We start from the raw sequence: 19675 nt of genomic DNA, 5'->3' as shown, positions 1-19675 counted from the left end.
ATTGGAGGGAGAATGATACCATGGGAATGAAACAAATGAGTGAGACAAGAGTATTGAAATGAATGCACAAATGAAAGGATCAACGTACTCAGTCAACACGGTGGGGATTAAACCGATTGGAATGAGAGGGCGAATGAAATGATTCACCGATTTCAATGGTGATATTTACGGAACAATTTGACGAGACGTCTTGTCGCAACATTTAGACCCGAGGATTACAACACCGAAGTATCGTAATCCATCGATATAATCGAGATGAAATCATCAAATACCAATCCCCTGAGCCAAAAATCTCCGACGAAAATATTTTTGTACTGTCTTATTTGCCATACAACCATCTGGCCAGAATGAATTACCACCCTACTTTAATAATTCAATACAATACAATATTGCTTTTTAACCAATATCGAGATCGAATTTGCGTAGGATAGTCCACATTCTCGCTTCACAGATTTTTTTCGAGAATATACACGAAAGTGGGTTCCCAATTTCATCGCACATTCAACAAAAACGTTGCGATACAATTTGCATATCATTAAACCAGAAATATAGTTAAGTTTGAAACTACATTAAGAACATCAATAGAACTGAGTAGACAGGACAAAATTGCCAAAAAATATAAAAGTATATTCAATTTACCCATTGAAAATAATTCGTAAATAATAACTGGCTGGTAACTTTGATTTGGGGTCCGTTATGTGGAAACCGAAGCAATTTTCCATAGAATTCTGTTTCAACTCCAGTAGACAAATCACTCCATGACCTAGAACAAAGAACCGTCCCGGAAATGTATTGCAATAAAATTCATTGAGCACACATCTTGTCAACAAATTTTCTTCCTTCACAAACCAAACAACAAAACAAAAAGAAACATTTTAAACGCGAATCGGGAGCTTGATGAGGTACCGCGCCGGGTTTCAGCCATTCCGATACTAGAGACATAAAATACAAAACGCATGAAAAAAACTTTTCAGCGTAATTGGACGACGATAGCTCCGTAATTACTGTTATAAAATAGCACAGTGGACCCGGTCCTCTTTCACGAAACAAATTAGCTTGGCAGAAGAGAAAACTGGGAGACAGGATCTAATTGTAGGTAACCGCCATTTCGTAAAACCGGAAACTGAAGTCTGATGAAACCGTAATGTTTAAGCTCTTTAACGATTTCGTTTTTTGTGCACCGATATGAACGTCACCAAAGAGGAAAAGATCCGCAAAGCAGCGAAAGGTTTCCAAAGAATCGAGGTCATAGCGACCAAGGACGGCCGTCTTTCCGGGTATAGTAAAAAATTGGGCAATACCATAGAAGGATGTCGAAGTTTTAGGAGCGGATATTCAAGATGAAAGACCTTGAAGAATAAAAAGGGTGCGACGCGGGAGAAAATTCAGACCGATAACACTCGGACGTAAACTGCACCCTGAACTAATGCAAAAATATATGAGTTATAGGCAGTTCGGGAGTCCGCAGTTCGGGTCGGTTATGTGATGATCGGCATTATTTATTATATTTAAACAACATCCCATGAAATGGCTGGACATCTTGGATTGAATATTTTAACCCTTTAACTGTGCGAGAGAAAACGAAGCGTCCATAAGTCTGACCGAAATTGAAAGGAAATTAGGCTCAGGAAATGGATTGAATTTATTAATTAATTCATTGAATCGATGAATTAATTATTTTGCGGGGAGTAAAAGCCGTGAGACGACGACGGAAGAATTAGAACATGGCGACAGGAGTGAGGGGAGCGAGGAGATGGGAGGAGAGGGAAGGTGAAGTGTGCAGGGTGGGGAGAATGAGGATAACTCATGACACCAGAGTGAGAACGAAAAGACATCTCTCCGCCTGTAGGAGAGGTGATAAAACGACGATAAAGGAAAATTGAAGTTTTCAAGGGAGTGAAGTATAGTGAACGTCGAGAATAATAAAAGGAGCGATTGAAAGAGCATTCCAAGGTCAAGGAGGAACACAAGTAATGCGTGAAATGTGTTTCGCATAATTAAATAACTGTTGATGTTTTCAACGGAGTATTTTACGCTAAGAGAAAACCATTACTTTAAAGATAGCATTAAGAGGTCATTTAAATCGGCCGCGGTAGTCAAAGAGGTAGACCGTTTGACTACTGACCGGAGGGATCGGGTTCCATTCCCGGGCATCCTCCACCCAAACTATGAGATTTTTCGGTTTAACAGATCTTCCTGGGAAACTATATTAGGCACAGGGAGTGGAACTACAGGGTTCGTCCGGAAAATAAGTGTACTGATTTTTTCTCGCCGCTCCAGGCGCGCCCAGCACCGCTCTGACGGGCTGCGATTGGAGGGGGGTATGTTGGCAAGCGACGCTGAAAAAGGCAGTCGGCTCTGAGCTGTGGTGTAGTGAGGAGCTCTGTTAACGCGAACCTCCACGCTCGACCCACGTCACGGAACGCGATGCCGAAGTTTTTCGAGCAGCGTTATTCCATCAAATTTGCGGTAAAGCTTGGGAAATCGTCTACCGAAACTGTCGGTATGATTAACCAGGCTTACGGGGAGTCAGCCATGTCCAGAAATATGGTCTTTCGGTGGCACAAGATGTTCGTGGAGGGCAGAGAAGAGGTCGACGACGAACCACGGCCTGGACGCCCATCAACGACACTCACCGACGAAAATGTGCGAAAAGTTCGCGATGTACTGAACACTGATCGTCGTCTTAGTGTTCGGATGATAGCAGAGCAGTGTAATGCCAAAAACAATAGTGCACGAGATTATTATGGATCAAAAACATCTGGCGGATGCATCACGACAATGCGCCGTCTCACACCGCGCTTGTCGTGTCGGACTTCTTGGTCAAGCACGGCGTGGCAACGCTGCCGCACCCGCCCTACAGCCCGGACTTGGCACCACCGGACTTCTTTCTGTTCCCGAAGATAAAGAGGAGTTTGAAAGGAACGCGACACCGGACTTTGGACGCCGTCAAAGAGGCCGTGACGACGTGTCTTCGAGAGGTTCCCGATGATGCCTTCGCGGGAGCGTTCCAGGAATGGGAACGCCGCTGGAACAAGTGTATCGACTCACAAGGGTCCTATTTTGAGGAATATTAGCTTAAGATATGTAAAAGTGTAATAAATTTTTTTCCCTGAGCTCAGTACACATTTTCCGGACGAACCCTGTAGTTCCCCCACCCTGATTTGTTAATTCCACACGCCGTCGGGCTTAATACTGGGTGAACCATGCCATCACCTATCAATCCGATTTTCGGGTTGGTTACTACGTTAATGGTTTTCTTACATGAAAAGAACGAAACAAGTAGGTAACACAAAAAATGCCATTTTTTAAAAGATAGGTGCTGACAAACATTTCACATATAACGTAAGGCAAATTTCGGCACGAGAAATCAACTGCTTTGTAACACACGCTGGACTATGCAGAGCGATTGTTTATGGGAAAGTACTACTTGAAATTTCACCTAAATTGAGCTAACGTTACTATTAAAGACGGGTAGGAGTATACATATGTATTTGGATGATGAAACAATTTTATTGAGGAACAACATCACACGTAATAAAGATTCTAATGATATTAAAACGAGTATGTTATCTTAAAGAATGCTCTCGGACACGCCTTAAAACAATACTTGGTAGTAATTATTGACCAAAATAGGTCTGAAAGAGCAAAAAGCTAAACTTGGGTGATGAAAAAGGAAATATTTTCATATTTTGCCACTTTCGATGACGTTAATAGTGAGGGCATCTCCTCAGTTGCATAGCGTCCAATTTGAAGCACCAAAGACATAAAAAAACGAGGAAAATACCATGTAAGAATGAACTGATAGTATCAGAGCTTAGACTTGACCTCAGGCGGTCAAGTAGAAGGCTCGAGTCTAAATCTCAAAAAGCACGTTGCCTTGGCATTTCCGTGAATAGAATACTACTCCAATATATCGTGAGGTGAAAATACTTTTACTAGCTTTTTAAAATTAATGCGGTCGTTTTTTGTGCGTTCGTTTCTTCCAGCCACTCAAAATGACAAATAGATAACATCGGAAAAAATATAAGAATGAAGTAAATACATACTGAGAGGCCAACAACTTGCAAAACAAAAACAAGAAAAGTGTTTAAAGTAAAGAATATGGAAGACGAGTTATTTTCCAAGAAGGAGGAACTGATTTCTATGCACACAAGAGACACCTTTTTGACCTTTAAAAAAGTAAAGATGTACGACTGTGCTCCGAATAAGTTAAATAGCATTAATGGCCTTCAGCACCCATTCAGATCCAGTTTCAATAAAATGAAATGTTTTCTGAGTTAAAACCCCGACCTGACATTAAATCTCATAATGCGAATAAACCCCTCACACAAAATTTTAAACACTACGAAAACCAGGACCTTATCAGCCATTGCTTCTCCACCAGCCCCAAAACCTTGCACACAAAAACATGGAATTTCGCAGAGGAAAATGTTTCACCGCGGTAAGAGATTTAACATTAGGACTAAATTCCAAATGAAAATGCAGGTGAGGAAAATTAAACTTTGGGGCAATGCACTGTTATATCAACTGAGAAGGGGGAAAAGTCCCACGAAAGAAACTCAAGGCTGGAATCGCAGAGTGGAGTGCCCATGAGCACCGAAGAGACGCGAAATAAAGGGAAGGGAGTACACACACGTGGGGCATTAGGACGGCGACGAAAGTGAGCCAATCAAAGAAAGAGGTGGGCTACACGCAGAAAGAGATAGAGGCGATAAAAGGAAGAATTAAGGAAAAGAAACGGGATGAGCGGACGGAAAGGATAAGGGGCAGTAAAATGCCCAGGGACATCCTGAGACTAGAGATACAAAAAAGGACGAAGCGGAGAGGAGGACGTGCAAAGATGGCGGACAACATGGGCGGAGGCGGCGCGTGGGAGAGGGGTGGGGAAGCTGAGGGAGGAGGTGGACGGAGCCAGAGCACGGTTGGGAGGATTTTTTCGGTGGGGGAGCAAAGGAGGAGCACGGGAGGAAAAAAAAGGACGCCGGTTATATTTTTTTAATGCCTCCACGCTTTCCCCTGTCCATAGAGCCTTTCATTTTGCATACGCGAGTGTAGGCAGGGATTGGGGGAGGACAGAGGACGGGGAGAGCTGGCGGAGAGGGCAAAGGATTCGGGAATTCGGAGCGACGACGAAAGGGAAAGGGGTGGCTTTCGACGCCGGGGGGGGGGGGAGTGGGCTGGGTTGGAGTGCGAACATGGGTTGGAGGAGGGGGCTACGAGGTCACCGGACAGGGAGAGAAAGGGGGAGGCGGTGAGGGACTTTGAGGAGGGGACGACGGGGTTGGGTGTAAAAATAAAAAGGAAGTGCACGACGACAACGGTGCTCCGATATATAAAAAAAGGAGAGAAGGAAAAAAATAAGAGGTGGCAGGCAGGCAGGCAGTAGCATTCCACCGGCGTGCCTGCAGGAAGTTCTGCTGGGTGCGGGTGTCGGTTGGAAATAAGGGCCGCGCCGCCGGCTGGCCGCGAGGGAATGTTTACAGCGAGGAGGGCCGAAGATGGGACAGGAGCGGGCGGGAGGGGCGACGGCGGGTGCGAGTGCCCAATGCGGAAAGCACACTGCGCGCGTGAGGAGGGAAAGGTGAAAGAGGAGGGAAAAATTGAGACCGATATGGAAGGGAAATGTACAGGGTGGCGGATGCCGTTCGCCCTCCATCTCCTTTCTCCATGTTTATAAATTAGGAGCGAGCGGATCGAGAGGGGAAGCGAGAAGAACGGAAACACAATTAGAAATGAATGGCGGTGGATTTATCGGCAGTTACGCACATGGGAGAAGTGGAAAGGAAAAGGAGGGTTCACGTCTCCACCCGGAAATTGATCGCAGGTCAATAGACAGAGCGTCGTTTGCAACAATCCGTAGCCTTGGTTATTTCCGGAAACGGTCAAATAAAAGACCCGTGTCAAAACCATGCCCCGTTACTTCCCAAAGGAAAATACATCTGTCGTCGTCGTCGCTATTTTCATTATTTTTTAGAGGCACGGTGAATACAGAGACAAGAGAACGCTTCTGCTTAACTGACGAACCGAAGAGTGAAATACTAAAACCTATAGAAGGATTTGGCAGAGAGAGAACGTAGGATCACAGTCCCTTCGCAAGAGCATTGCCCCGGCATCATTTGCTATATGAAAAGATAATACTTTCAAAGAGGCAAAAGTGTGCTCAGAAATGCATGTTGGCCGATAACACCGCTGATGGTTTGCATCATCAGACATGTGAGAAATATTTATGACACACCTCCTGAGTGACAATGTCCGCATCTGATTTTAAAGGTTAAAATATTTCAACCCCCGCATCTTTTCGCGACTTTAAATCATAAGTGAAAATATGTTTTGTAGAGCATAATTCACTATGACGTCTAAGTATGCTTAAGTTACTAATAGTACTCTCTTACAACTATCTTACTAACAGTAACTTGATAAAACTTCTGGATGGTCAAAAATGTTGCATATGCAGAATCAGGGTCAAATTCAAATAAGCTGCAACCTTACGTGCGCATTATATCCGATAATGGTTTCCACTTGAAACTAAGAATATAGTATTCGTGATACCATTACGACTTGGTTGACCAAGGTTGCTCTTGCTGCGGGCATTGTTTTCTTCACATTGCCCTAATTTGAAGCACCATCAGAAATTCACGAAAAGATTACGCACCACGCCATTAGCATCCACAAACTGATATAAAGTTTGCTTAGAAGATATTTCTCTGGGGATTTTAAAATGATACTGTATTCATTCCACATATGGAACTATGTGTATATTGCTGGTTACAACAACAAATCCTAAGTCAGATTTTTTCCACGAATGAAAAAATGTAGCATCGTACATTTTTCGTTTGATTGTCGCCCGAGTGAGGGTAGAAGTAATCGCGGCCGTTCCAACTGAACTAAAATGGATTCCGGAGAAAATTCCTTCTTTCTATCATAGCTGCCGCTCTATTTAGGATATCATCCACCAACAGGCAAGCCATTCTTCAGCATTCCATCTCTCATTCGTTCTCCCTTCAAATCTCGTTGATTAACTCCCTCTACTCTCCTTCAATCAGCTCACTCTCATTTCGTGTCGTTCCAACTAAGCTTAGTTCCACCAACACAGGGGAACAGGAGACATCACGAGAGCCTTTTCGTCGTTTTCCCTTTGATTACTCTTTGAGTCGGATACCACGTGACCGTCATATAATAGTGTCTTTCAGGTGGTAGTTGCTGGCAACTTTTATACGGAACACAGACAAAGCAATTATTACCCTCTATTCTTCCATCCCCCTCCATCCTTTCCCTGGACTTAGGGATATCGTCCATTTTTGCTTCACACCCCTGGAATAGTCAGCCAATAACTGTAATAAAACTATTATTTCACCAAAAATAATATTTATTTCCATGCGCAAGGCAGAGATCTGCTAGGTTGAACCATCATGGCATTCGATTCAAAACGATATATTTGACACGATAACAATACAAAAGAGAGGAACTGAAGACACACGATTTTTTTTCTTATCCACTACATGAGAGCATTCAAAGGAAAGTGATGCACGACAAAAAAAAAACCCGTAACACGAAGAGGAAATGATTTTAAGAAGTATTTTCAATTTCCGATTTTCGCATTTCGAAGAAAAATTTTATTTATTTTATTTACTGCAGTCATAAAAATCCTGGAGTATTTTATTTTTACGATTCAAGATTTCAATTCAGCTGCAAAGTTGGAAAATGCATTCCAAAACAGAAGGGACATGATAATTTACATGTGAACAGAAAAATGAAATTGGCATTACCTAAAGGGAAAAGTTGACGTGAAAACGAGGTATGCATCGTATCAAGAAATTTACGCAATCCCAATCTCAACGATTTAACGTACCATAACATTAGAGCAACCTAACTTTCACGGCACCGCGTAGAGCGCATTTATCGTCCCCTTAACGATGCTACCGTCGACAACTCACACAAAGACGTACTTCCCTCACCTGAACACACGATAGCTCCACCACGGCGGGGAAGTGGCGAACGTAGGACCGACAGGCATACTCGCCCAAAAGGAGAGAGCTCTTGAATAATGTCGTGTCCGATGGTAAATGAGCCGGGATTAGCTTCCTAAAAGAATGACGAGAATTGTGTGCTGGAGCGGGAGGGATTGGGGGGGGGGGGGGAATTGGCGGTCGTAGGAATGGGCAGAGGACGAAAATGTAATTACGGCGCGGGAAGGAATGGATAGGGATGAGTGATGAGCAATGAGGAGTCATCAGGAAAATGAGAGCAGCAAGGTTGCAGGGCAGAGCCGATGGGTGGGAAGGGTGTTTACGTGGAGAGGGAGGGAAGGGGACGGGAGTGGAGGGAAAGTGGTCGGGTGGGGGGGTGGGGCGAAGTCGAGAGAAGCGTCGGGAGGGCATTGGAAGACGGGCGTGGGCGAGGGATAAGGAGTGGGAGAGACTCGGAGGAATTCAGAGGGACGGCGAGTGATTAAGCGCGATCGCAAATGAGAAGGGAACGGAAGAGGTCACGAGACGAGATAAGCAAATATAAGCACGCGCGCGTGCACACACACGCAAAAACACACAGTCGGCTAAGAGATGAAGGGCGATAGGAAATGAGAAATTTGGTGACCGTAAAACTACAATAATTTCTCATATCCATTGAGTTCTCTACCACAGCAACTTGTTCACTGTGATGCAAATTCTTGAAAAAAAACGATGAAAGTTACAAAAGTGTTGCTGCAAATAATTTACGATGGCATAGCTATTTACCCCTAGGTATTACTTACGCTGTCTCTATGATTTTGAACACAGAGGAGTAAGAGAGGTCCAGGAAATTTGCCTTATTTGATAGACAACTGATATCATTCGCCTGACTAAATAACATAGGATTCCCCAAAATATGACACCAAGAAACATCAATTCCTCAGCTGCTTTTGGAGAACAAATCTTCTGTCTTGATGTAAATTTATGGTACCTCATCTAGTAATTGGTAAAATTAAAACAATGATATTTCAAACAGATATATTTCCCAATCACTATTATGAGAATCATAATTATATAACATTTGGTTGAATTGAATATGTAACTTTACCATTGAAATAGTAATTACGCTGCATTGAAAGATGGAATTTGTGAAATTTAATATTTTTCCGGTGTGAATTTCCTCGAACAAGCGAAAAGTGATGGAATCATTGTTACTTAAACGAATCAATAGAAAAGTACTGTTCAATCGTTTTTCAATCTTTCTCCAGTCACAACTTTTACCAACCGCATATATTTAACCTAGTAATCATTTAATCTAGGAAATATTTTCAGGTTAAATGATTTGTATACGCTTACGGAAGTTTGGCTAAACTAAAATCTTGGGGATCGAGATGGTGCGGGGGCTAACGTACTGGCTTCCCACCCTGAGGGCGCGGGTTCAAATCCCGGCGGTGTTGAATATTTTTCAGAGGTATCTCGATCCCTACTTGAGGTGCTTTGTGGAGGGCACTTTGAGTGAGTACGCCGTCCGTCGGATGGGACGTTAAGCCGCGGACCCCTTGGCGCCTTTCGTAAAGAGTAGGCTAATGCCGACGCCGGGTTTCTCTCCACCCTTCATCCTTTCCTGTCCATCCCCTATGGCGCATATGACCTTAGCTGTCGGTCGCCTCCCCTCAAAACTACTACTACTACTACTAAAATCTTGTTATTTCTACATTCAATCATAAAAATGGAAATTTTGTAATTATGTTTATTCAAAATTAATCATTCATGAAAGGCGAGGAAACTTGTAATTAAAATGTTTAAAACATTTGAATAACAGGTAACGAATAGAACAAAATTAATTAGAACTTAAATGAGACTCGCAAGACAACAGTTATAAAGCCTAAGTTTTAAAACTCTAACGAGGACGTGATTAAAAACAAAAAGCGTTGAGATTTAGTCAGAGCTGTTGCTTTAATTTATGGCAGTTTTGTTGGAGGAAATTATACCGAATTGTGGGAAGAGAATAGTCGATGCATGCGATGACTGCTAGAGTCGAAAATTTAATTTCCCGTGGGTCCAATGCAGACGATCAAAGAACAACAGCGGCGCAATTTCGGTTACTGGAAAAGTAAAGGAGCGCATTTGCAAAACAATGACTTTATTTGAATGAATGGCGATCCAAATGAGTCCCATTCTGTTTCGAGGCTAAACCGCAATCGATCAACTCATTAAAAGCCATGCCGCCAAAGAAAGAAAATTAAAATATAATCGCATACCCTACTGCCTAAAAACCAGATGATAAAGCTTTTTGAGCTCGATTCACCTATAAACGTATTTCGGCAGTATATCACCACAAATGAATCCATATTTGGCAACAATATATTAAAAATCATACCCAAAAATCACTCGGTTTCAAGAAAACCCATGAGTTCCATAACCCATAACATAACATAAACCCATAAGTTATGAATTCATTAAATTTCCCGAAAATTCCGTGGAAAAAGACGTACAAAAATGCCCTCTTCCTTCTTGTGATTAATTTATAAATATAAGCACACAGAATATTTTATTGCTCTTCTTTTTAGATACAAATGACCAGTACATTTGCTGACGATTAGAGAAGCTTCGGCTTAAAACGCATTCTTTAAGGATAAGAGGGCCCTTCATTCCTCTCCCCTCTTGAAATCTTAACCAAAAAAAGATGTGGAGTATATGACAACCCGTGGGTTTGAATTGACAATTACAGACCAACAACAACGGCGTGGGACAAGACGCTACTCCTTAGGCATTCCGCCACTGACAAACAGAACGGCGAGGGTGGTAGACGAGGCTTAATTTTCTCCTTTCTAATCACTGGCTCCACTCCATAATTAGCATGGGAATATCTCTTTATCTCAGCCACAAGATGACCAAAACGTCATTATTTTTCAAAGCTAAAGAAAAAGGCTTATGGAAAGTATTTTTCTATTTCGGAAGAATAATGACAATACGCTACACACGCAGCTTTGAACAGAAATCGCTTTCCGTCCATTTTACTGTCCACTGTCATATACAATAGAATATGCTCAGTGACAGGCAAAACCACATAGGCATTAGGCCAGAGGAAACATCGCAGCTATATTTCAGGTTGCCGCATGTTCGATTTTTGGTCGCGTCATTCGATATGCTTTCTCAACACCAAAACCACTTTAAATCAAGGCTAATGGGTTAGAAATAGTCAGAGCCAGGGATTTTCTCGTTCTAGACTTACCAATAATAAAACCACCTCTTAGATAAAAACTTGGGAAAGTTACCGACTGACAGGTTTGTTTATATTTCACAAAACGGTTTTAAATTTCGTTGGAAATCACAACATAAATATTTTCGTAGAAGTGACAACGCACGACACACTAGAAAACCGGACGAAATTTCATAGATTTTCGAAAGGGATTCCCAAAGCATTTTAATTTTAAGATCAGAACAAACACTACATCCGCCACAGTTTGCTTGCAAACGGATGATTAATAAAAAACGTTTTTGAACTAGGAATAAAAACATAATTTTGGGAGAACTTAATTCCCTCGCTTCTCAAAGCAATTATTGTTTCGAACACGAGTAGGAAAAATCAAATAAACGGCATACCCAAGGAGAGAAGCTAGGTACAAGTGAGCGTGAATGGATCTGCTGACACAGTGTATTAATTAATTAAATGTTTCTGGCGCAGTTTGATTTACGCGAAGGGCCAAAGCAAGACGATTATTACATCAAACGCTGTATTCGTGAATGTCAAAACATACATTCCTTATACACTGGGGAATATGTTCCGTCCCAAAAGGAAATGATTGATTCATCCGAAAAATTGAACGGAGAATGCACAGGATGGTCGCAGGGTCTACAGCTTAGTTACGGGTAAGCACACCCGGCCCGAAGAGAAATTTCGGCTCATACCGATTCCGAACAAAAATTACAACAAATTAAGCGACGGAACCTCACCCGGATGAATTATAACAGCAAAATCGGCCATTCACGTTCCATTGCTTTTGTATCCCAGGAACGCCATGCTTGTGACAGCATTTCCAAGCCTCCGAACGAGTCCTTTCGTCACTCTACACCACTGTGGGTACCTACCGAACTTTCATATTTGGAATTAAATCAACGCTGGGCCACCCGAAATAAAAATTTGTTTCAACTACGTATTCCAACGCTCCAGCGTCATTTTCAAGCGATAAAAAGGTTTTTCGCTCGAAAGTAACTCCTGAGCGTTGAAGCGCCCAGCGAAGCATGTAAGGTTTCAATTTGGGTGGTGCGAAGTTGCCATAATTCCAAACATAATGAAAGTGTTCCACCACAACTCTTGCCAAACGAGTTCATTTTTCTACATTTTCTCGTCATCTTGATCTCGACGGTAAACACGGACTGAATAACGTAGCGATTCTAACAAGAGACGGAGAGAACGATAGATGGGTTTCGAAACCGAAGGTGAAATCTCACGACATCCCGTAGAATATCCAAGGGACAGGAGAAGGGACGTGCACTGGGAGGATATGAGATTGGCGGAGGTGGTGGATAAGCGGTAAGGGATAATACCAACTCCTCCTCCCCACACACCCTCCCTCTCTTCCCGACATCCATCCTCACCCAAAATCCCACTCCCGCCGTTCATAAATCCCTTTCTCTCTCCGCTGCAGAATCCGCACCGAGCTATTACAATAATAGGCGAGCCCCCGAGGGCGATTTCGGCCATGGTCCCCTCTCTCTCGTTCAGTCCCCTCTCCTGCTCGCCGAGATCGAAGCTTCTCATCGGCGCCAGCCAGCCCCAGAGGGTGCGAGCGGGGAGAGGATATCCTCCTCTCGCGTGCCTTTGTCTTCGTTTGCAGAAGTGTGGCAAATGGGATTCGAGTTCCCCGCGGAGGGGCAGGAGAGGAAGGAGAGGACATAGAGAGAGGCGGAGTAGGAGATGGCGGGGGCGGTGGCGGGGTCCGGGGAGAAGGGCAGACACCGAAATCCTAATCCGCTAACCAGGAGAAGTGGAGAGAAGGGACAGAGAGAGAGAGAGAGAGCAAAGGGTGCGGGCGCTAAAGGGTGAACAAAGGCAAAGGGGGGGGGGTTCCTTCTTCCATATGCACCCCCTGCGGTGCCACCCAACGGTGCATGGGGGGAGAAAGAGCCAGAATAAGAGGGATGAGGGTTTTAAAGATGAACATCATGGATGGAGAGGGATTTGATATGATTTATTAAGAGTGGGGATTTTAAAGTCATGGCTGAAGCATACATTTGCGAAAAAGACCGTTCCTAAACCAATTCATTTTTGATAATACTCATTTAATTTAATTCTTGGGGAACGACATGCCAATATTCACTATAGTTTAAGGTATCCAACGCAACTATGCGGAATTCCACAGTTATCCTTAAAAATACTTCCCACACGAATCTATGTTGCCGACCGTGATTTTAACGCTTGCATGTCATTTTCAAGGTTATGTACTCAATATTGCCTTGAAATTCACCTGTAAACGATTAAACTGTGGTCTAAAATATGATATTGCGAGTATTATGTATTGAATGCATTCGAGCAACTTTTACAGACACCGAAGTATCCATTATTTCAGCACTGAATAAGTACGTAAATTTTCATATTTGACCCCAACCCCTAAATTTTCAAATAATCTCACTCTAGTGTCAATTCTTTCACTCTATTGAATCCCATCTTAAGTTCGACAGCGGCACACCTATATGGTGACCACTATGCTATCATTTTATCATTTGCCTGAACCGGTGGAAGCGGGGCAACGTCCTCGCCAGCCAACCCAGGAGTTGCGAGTTCGATTCCCACCTAGGTCGGGTTTCCTTCACTTAAGGCTTGGATGTTTGTAACTGTCTACATTTAATATTTTGGGTCTAGCTGGAAGAACAGACGATTGAGTCTCAATCTCGTCCCAATCGAGTCGTTAAACAAATAAAAGAAATATTAGGCGTTGGCGAACCGACCGGAACTATCGCCCTTAAAAAATAATATGATATCATTCTATTAATGTTGAGTCTAAAGGACCAAGCTTTTTCCTTAATTTCGGGTCTCGATTCTAAAAATGTTGCGTTGAGGTTTCTTAAAAAAAAATTAAAAAGCATTTGTGGAGGATATACATACGTATATCTACGCGGGAAATGTTGAGGCATATGAGCGTCTAGTACCAATTGTTTTTTTAAGCCAATAAATAGTTTAAAGGAACAAAATAAATTACAGGGCTATGAAACAACATCAGCTCTTTAGACAGCAAATCAATGGGGACGTCTAAGAGATCAACCAGTTTGAAGTTACTTGACAATCAAATTCTCAAAGAAACCTGCTATGTGTTGTCATCCTAGATTACGGAACACCTTTCTTGATCCTTCTGCGACAAAATAAATAATCGTTCTTGGCTTAAGTATGAACGACTCTACATTCGTTATCCGCAACATTTGACAAAGTTCTAACGGTAAAGGACTGGAATCAGCGATACACATGTTCAAACTCGTACAGTAATGATAATTACAATCACACTACCACTCTGACGAGTTATTTGAAACTGCCATACATTAAAAACAGAACGACCTCGTCGGCAATTCATGGTAACGGAATATGACTCTAAACGTATAGAGCATGTGTAATCAGCGCCACCCGAAGATTTTCAACGTGCGTAATTGGATTGGTCTAAGGAGTGGAACTTTCACGGCTTTGAAAGCAGAGTCAAATTCGCTACTTGGATCGTATTTAACGAATATCATCTCGTGACAGCACCAAATCCAGGGACCCAGAAATCTAATATTCCAACCTGCCGACAGCAATTAACCGAGGTGTACGTGACGTAACAGTTTAATTCAAAGGATCAGTCAAATCCCAAATCGTAACTTATATTCCGAAAAGCTATTCAATCCTTGAATTCATTTAAACCGGTGATTTTCAGCAATAATTATCTCAATCTTGATTATTACATTAACTACGATTATGAATCTCGTAATTACTTTACCTTAAAATTAATCTTTAGGAAACTTCTATTAATTGCTAACTCCAGAAGTGCAATTCAAGCGAAAAAAAATTTGGTTTCCTTCATACGTGGATATAACAATAACTAAACTTTGCATTAAATATGACGACTTTTCGAGGACCTAGGCTAGTATAATTTCTGCCACGAATGGCATGTATTTTGAAGAGAAGCCAGAATGATAATAAGCAGTCTGACGATAACCTCTTGAATATAATTTGGAAGAACAGCTGGCATATTAACGCAATACAATCAGTTTCATAGAGTTTAGAAGATACTGCTTTTTAAGATGCCTAGCGCCCGTCATTCTGCTTGATACACATGCATAAAAGAATGTATCTAAGTAAGTACTCTAGATATAGCATATGCCCATTTTACGCCTGACACTCACAAGAGCGCCTGGAGTAAAATGAATAGCTACAAGCGTTTTACATCCTTGAAGGCACGTAAGACTTGATCTGTGCTCCACGAATTCCTCCCAGAATTCTCAGTGATATCATATGGGCAGTTGACCTCGATACTAAAGAAACTTTTACCATATCGGAGTGCCGATACTTGATACTTTAACTCTGCCATTGAATTCGATACCATTAATTCTTTTTCCTGGCCCAATTGAAAGAAAAAAACTCTCACGAGATCCAATCTTGGCAAGGAGGCCTAAGTGTATAGACATGGGAGAGGGGCAACAGCGGGGAAAGGGGGCAGACGGACACTTACTTAACCCTCACCCCTATCCATCCGACCGGTCGCAAAACCGTAGCCCTCGGCACATACCCAGAGACACCTCTCTCGATAATCGGAAGAGAAAATTAAACCGCAGACTTGATCTCCTTTTATCTCAAGCATTCCTGGGATGGATTCGCGTTAATGGCTCGGATCTCCTCCTCGCCCCCCTCAGTCACCCGACGGAAAAGGTAATGGGGAAGAGACTTATTACTAGCACGGAACGGTATGTTCTTACGGAAATGAACCCACTCGGTCTTACTGATGAGGACGACGACGGATGCAGGGATCCAATGTGGTTTCCTGGGCTGCATTTTCTGCTTTTGCGCCTCCCCCTCTACGCCGATGTTGGAGCGGGAAGATCCTCTCGAATTTTAATGAGCGAAAAATTCATTTAGGCGATTGCATTCACGCGATCTTGCAGCAGCGAGGCAAAACAGACAAGTAATCGTACCAATCTAACACTAAATAAAAACAAATTGGTTCACGTGGAGTTATTGATTTAATGCCTGATACAGAAAATTGATTTGTTCTAGGCTCCTCCACGAGGATACACATGAGTGAATATTCAGACCTGCTATTGCCTGAAATGAGGTCACAAAATGGATCATACAAATTGCACATGTAAGAGTACTATCAGTATCAGGGAGTTGCAATTTTCTTAAGTTTCGATTGAAATGAAAAGAGTAAATTTTTACTTCATATTTCTCAAATCCTACGGTTCGTTGAAATCCAACACCACCAGGCATGTCACTTTGAAATTCAAAGAAACCCAGGTCGTGATAAATATACTTGATTTACGTGGAAACACTTGGTAACACTTTCATTTCAATTTAAAGAATTTCCTTGAAATTTGCCCGGATATAGTAAACCATTTTAGATTCATTCTTGCGAAACGTAATATTGAGGATTTAAGAAAACTACGTAGATTTAAAAAAAAAACCTAATAAGGTACTTTTCTTAAGTGTGTGTGTGTGTATTAACACACATTAAGATTAATATTTTTTAAATACAGAAACACATAGAAAGGACACTCAAATACATAGTTATGACGTTTCGACGGCCGTGCCGGACGGTTGCACCGACTCGGTCTGCGCCACCAGTGCCTAATGGTAAACTTCTGCCTTCCACCATGGGTTCAAGGTAGCTTTTTAGATGGAGTCTATTTTTATCGTACTCTCGTTCCGAAAAACCATTAACAAAAAAATTTTTCTTAGCTGAAAATTTTTCGCCAGTTACGGGCCCTAATCCATTCCTTGTTTCCTATTCGTGTCTGCGGTTGTTTTTCAGGTGGGATACCGTACAGAATGTTAAACAACCTTAGGGTGTCACCAGGCGCAAATACGGGAAAGCACTGACCTGGGCGCTGTGCCTACCCAAGTTGTGTAGACCAGGGTCCCCCCCTTCACCAAGGGTGGCCATTCATCATTTTAGAGAGCGTGCTAGCGAAAACGCGACATGCAACCTTCCCTTTCCATCAATAACCCCAACCCTGCCATTTTCCAGCAACACCCCGGGAAAAATCACCACAGGAAATATTGCTCTTCGTAAAGGACGGAGAATCGAATCCCGACTACACCTAGCACACGCCAGGGGCAGTCCCAGACGGCAGCCGTCGGCAACCGAAACACGGACCGAATACGAAGGCTATTTTCGGTAGGTAGGCAGGCACAAGAGTCAGTCCGCAGTGCCACCAAGAGCCACGGCGACACACAATTTTGGGAAGTAAAACGAAAAGAGAACAATGAGTGACTGCCCTTGCTTCTCGCCCACTCGACGGACTGCGGCGTATTATGCAGATGTATTCATCGGCGTTGTTCACGGGTGAGAGGGGGTGATGGCGGGTGGAGTGAGGGTCGGGACTATGCGGGGACGGGAGGAGGGAGCGCGGTGGACGGCGGATACAGTGCTTCCGAGCGAACCGTTCCTCGAGCCCAGCAGAGCGCGACGAACGAACGGCATACGCAGAGAGCGGCGGCGTAGTCCTCGTGAGCTCACTCCCCTCTGCCATCAACCCCAGCCCCCAGAGTTCTCCTCCCCCTGCTTTCCTCCTCCTCCAACAATAAACACCGGACAGAAACGTACAAGACGACCCGGATCGATGGTTCCGTTTTCGGTGGCACACGCCAGTGCTTGCACAAATGCCACGCGCCGTTTGCGCGGGAAACAATTTCGGGAAACTGCAAGCAGGAGAGGGAAATTGAAGGGGACGGGCAAGGACCGCACGCAGGTGGGGAAGGGAGGGGGGGGGGGTCAGAGGTCGTAATGGCACAGAAGTGCTAGGGTATCTCTTCCCTCCTGCCCCATTTACCGAAGACCTCGCTTCCCCTCGACCGATCACGCGAGACATGGAAACTTGAAGGAAAAAATATTCGAGCATCGAAATGATTAAACGGCCATGAAGCAATCCCGGCAGCCCACAGAGAAACAGTTGAAAAGCTTAACTGGACGGAGACGGGAGAGCTAAGAGGACGCCGGGGGGAGGGAGGCGGGCGAGCTATGCCACTCTCTGGTTTCTCGTTGAGTAATATTCTCCGAACAAGGCGACGAAAGACAAAAGGGTTTTTTCATAACGCCCTTGGAGGATTGAGCGCGGGAGGAATGTTTCCCCGAAGCTTCTCGTTTCGGAACGCAGACAGGAAAGAATACACGCATGCCGTGAAATACAGCTGTGCCAGGCAAGCGGGCTACAATTGACACGCAGAAGCGATTTTTTATGAGAACGGTCTGAGGGAACTTGGAAGGCAATGAAGAGGGAGTGATTTTGCATTGGAAGGAAGTCCCCAACACTTCTCCATGAATAGGCACATTACCGTATACTTCAATATTCAATAATAAACGAGATTTCCAATGTATTAATAAAGCGTTTTAAACATAATCAGGTAAAGGACGGAATTTCTTTTAAGATTCACTTTTGAGAAGTTATGCAGCGATAATGTTTATAGAGCCAAAAATTTGAAGTTGAAAAGTTTCCTCATTGGAGTTTAATCGGTTCTCATATTACGCTTTTAACAATCACATTTAATATGTACCATTGACGAGTATAACAGTTTTATTGATTAATTTACCAGTAAAAAAAGAACAAGAATGTAAACTTACCTTATTTACAATTTGGGTGTCAGTAATCGCTCCTGAAGTTAGCACAGAAATCCACATTTTCCTATCCCAGCAACTACGTGATCTGGAAAGCAAAAGTATAGATTAGGATCACATTCGATTATTATAATTCGCTATAGCTAAATAGCAATTAATGATTTTGTAACAGCTTTCTTATTATATATATATATAATACTATTAATATATTATATGTAATTAACTATATATATATATATATATATATATATATATTAGTTAATTACATATAATAATATATTATATGTAATTAACTATATATATATATATATATATATATATATATATATATATATATATATTAGTTAATTACATATAATATATTAATAGTTTTCTTTTCTTATAAATTGGTGAATTATATATATATATATAGTATATATATATAGTATATATATATATATATATATATATATATATATATATATATATATATATATATATATATATATATATATATATATATATATATATATATATATAATTCACCAATTTATAAGAAAAGAAAACTATTAATAGTATATATATATATATATATAATTCACCAATTTATAAGAAAAGAAAACTATTAATGGTATTATATATTGGGAGTGTTTCCAATTCCCAACTTTTCACGCACCACACACACGTTATAGTGGATAGGTAGACGAACATGTCTACATAATAAGATATAACCAAGGCTATAGAAAAGACATAGTCGAAGTAAACTTTTAACAACTATCCACACTGACATTTACCGATTGGTATATTCTTTTCTAAAATGGCTTTGCGCTATCAAGCATTCCCTTCCACTCAATTAAAATGTAACACACCACAAAGGTGATCAAATATGGATAATTACACACAAAAATACTTTGGGCGACCCTAAACTTGACTTAAACCTAACCTTTA

General features: G+C 42.2%; 1 protein-coding gene across 3 annotated transcripts in view; it reads right to left on the bottom strand.

Moving 5' to 3' along the window:
• LOC139697582 (uncharacterized) overlaps positions 1 to 19675 on the bottom strand; it is a 525492-nt gene that overhangs the window by 131381 nt on the left and 374436 nt on the right. For all 3 annotated transcript variants that reach the window (XM_071596349.1, XM_071596348.1, XM_071596350.1), the window contains one exon: positions 18755 to 18836. The gene's annotated coding sequence lies outside the window, so the exon portion shown is untranslated. The remainder of the gene's footprint in view (positions 1 to 18754; positions 18837 to 19675) is intronic.

Source organism: Hetaerina americana, unplaced genomic scaffold, assembly GCF_022747635.1.
Source record: "Hetaerina americana unplaced genomic scaffold, ioHetAmer1.1.p SCAF_8, whole genome shotgun sequence".
NCBI lineage: Eukaryota > Metazoa > Arthropoda > Insecta > Odonata > Calopterygidae > Hetaerina > Hetaerina americana.
Note: the sequence above shows the minus strand (reverse complement) of the source record. Positions and strands in the feature narration are given on the sequence as shown.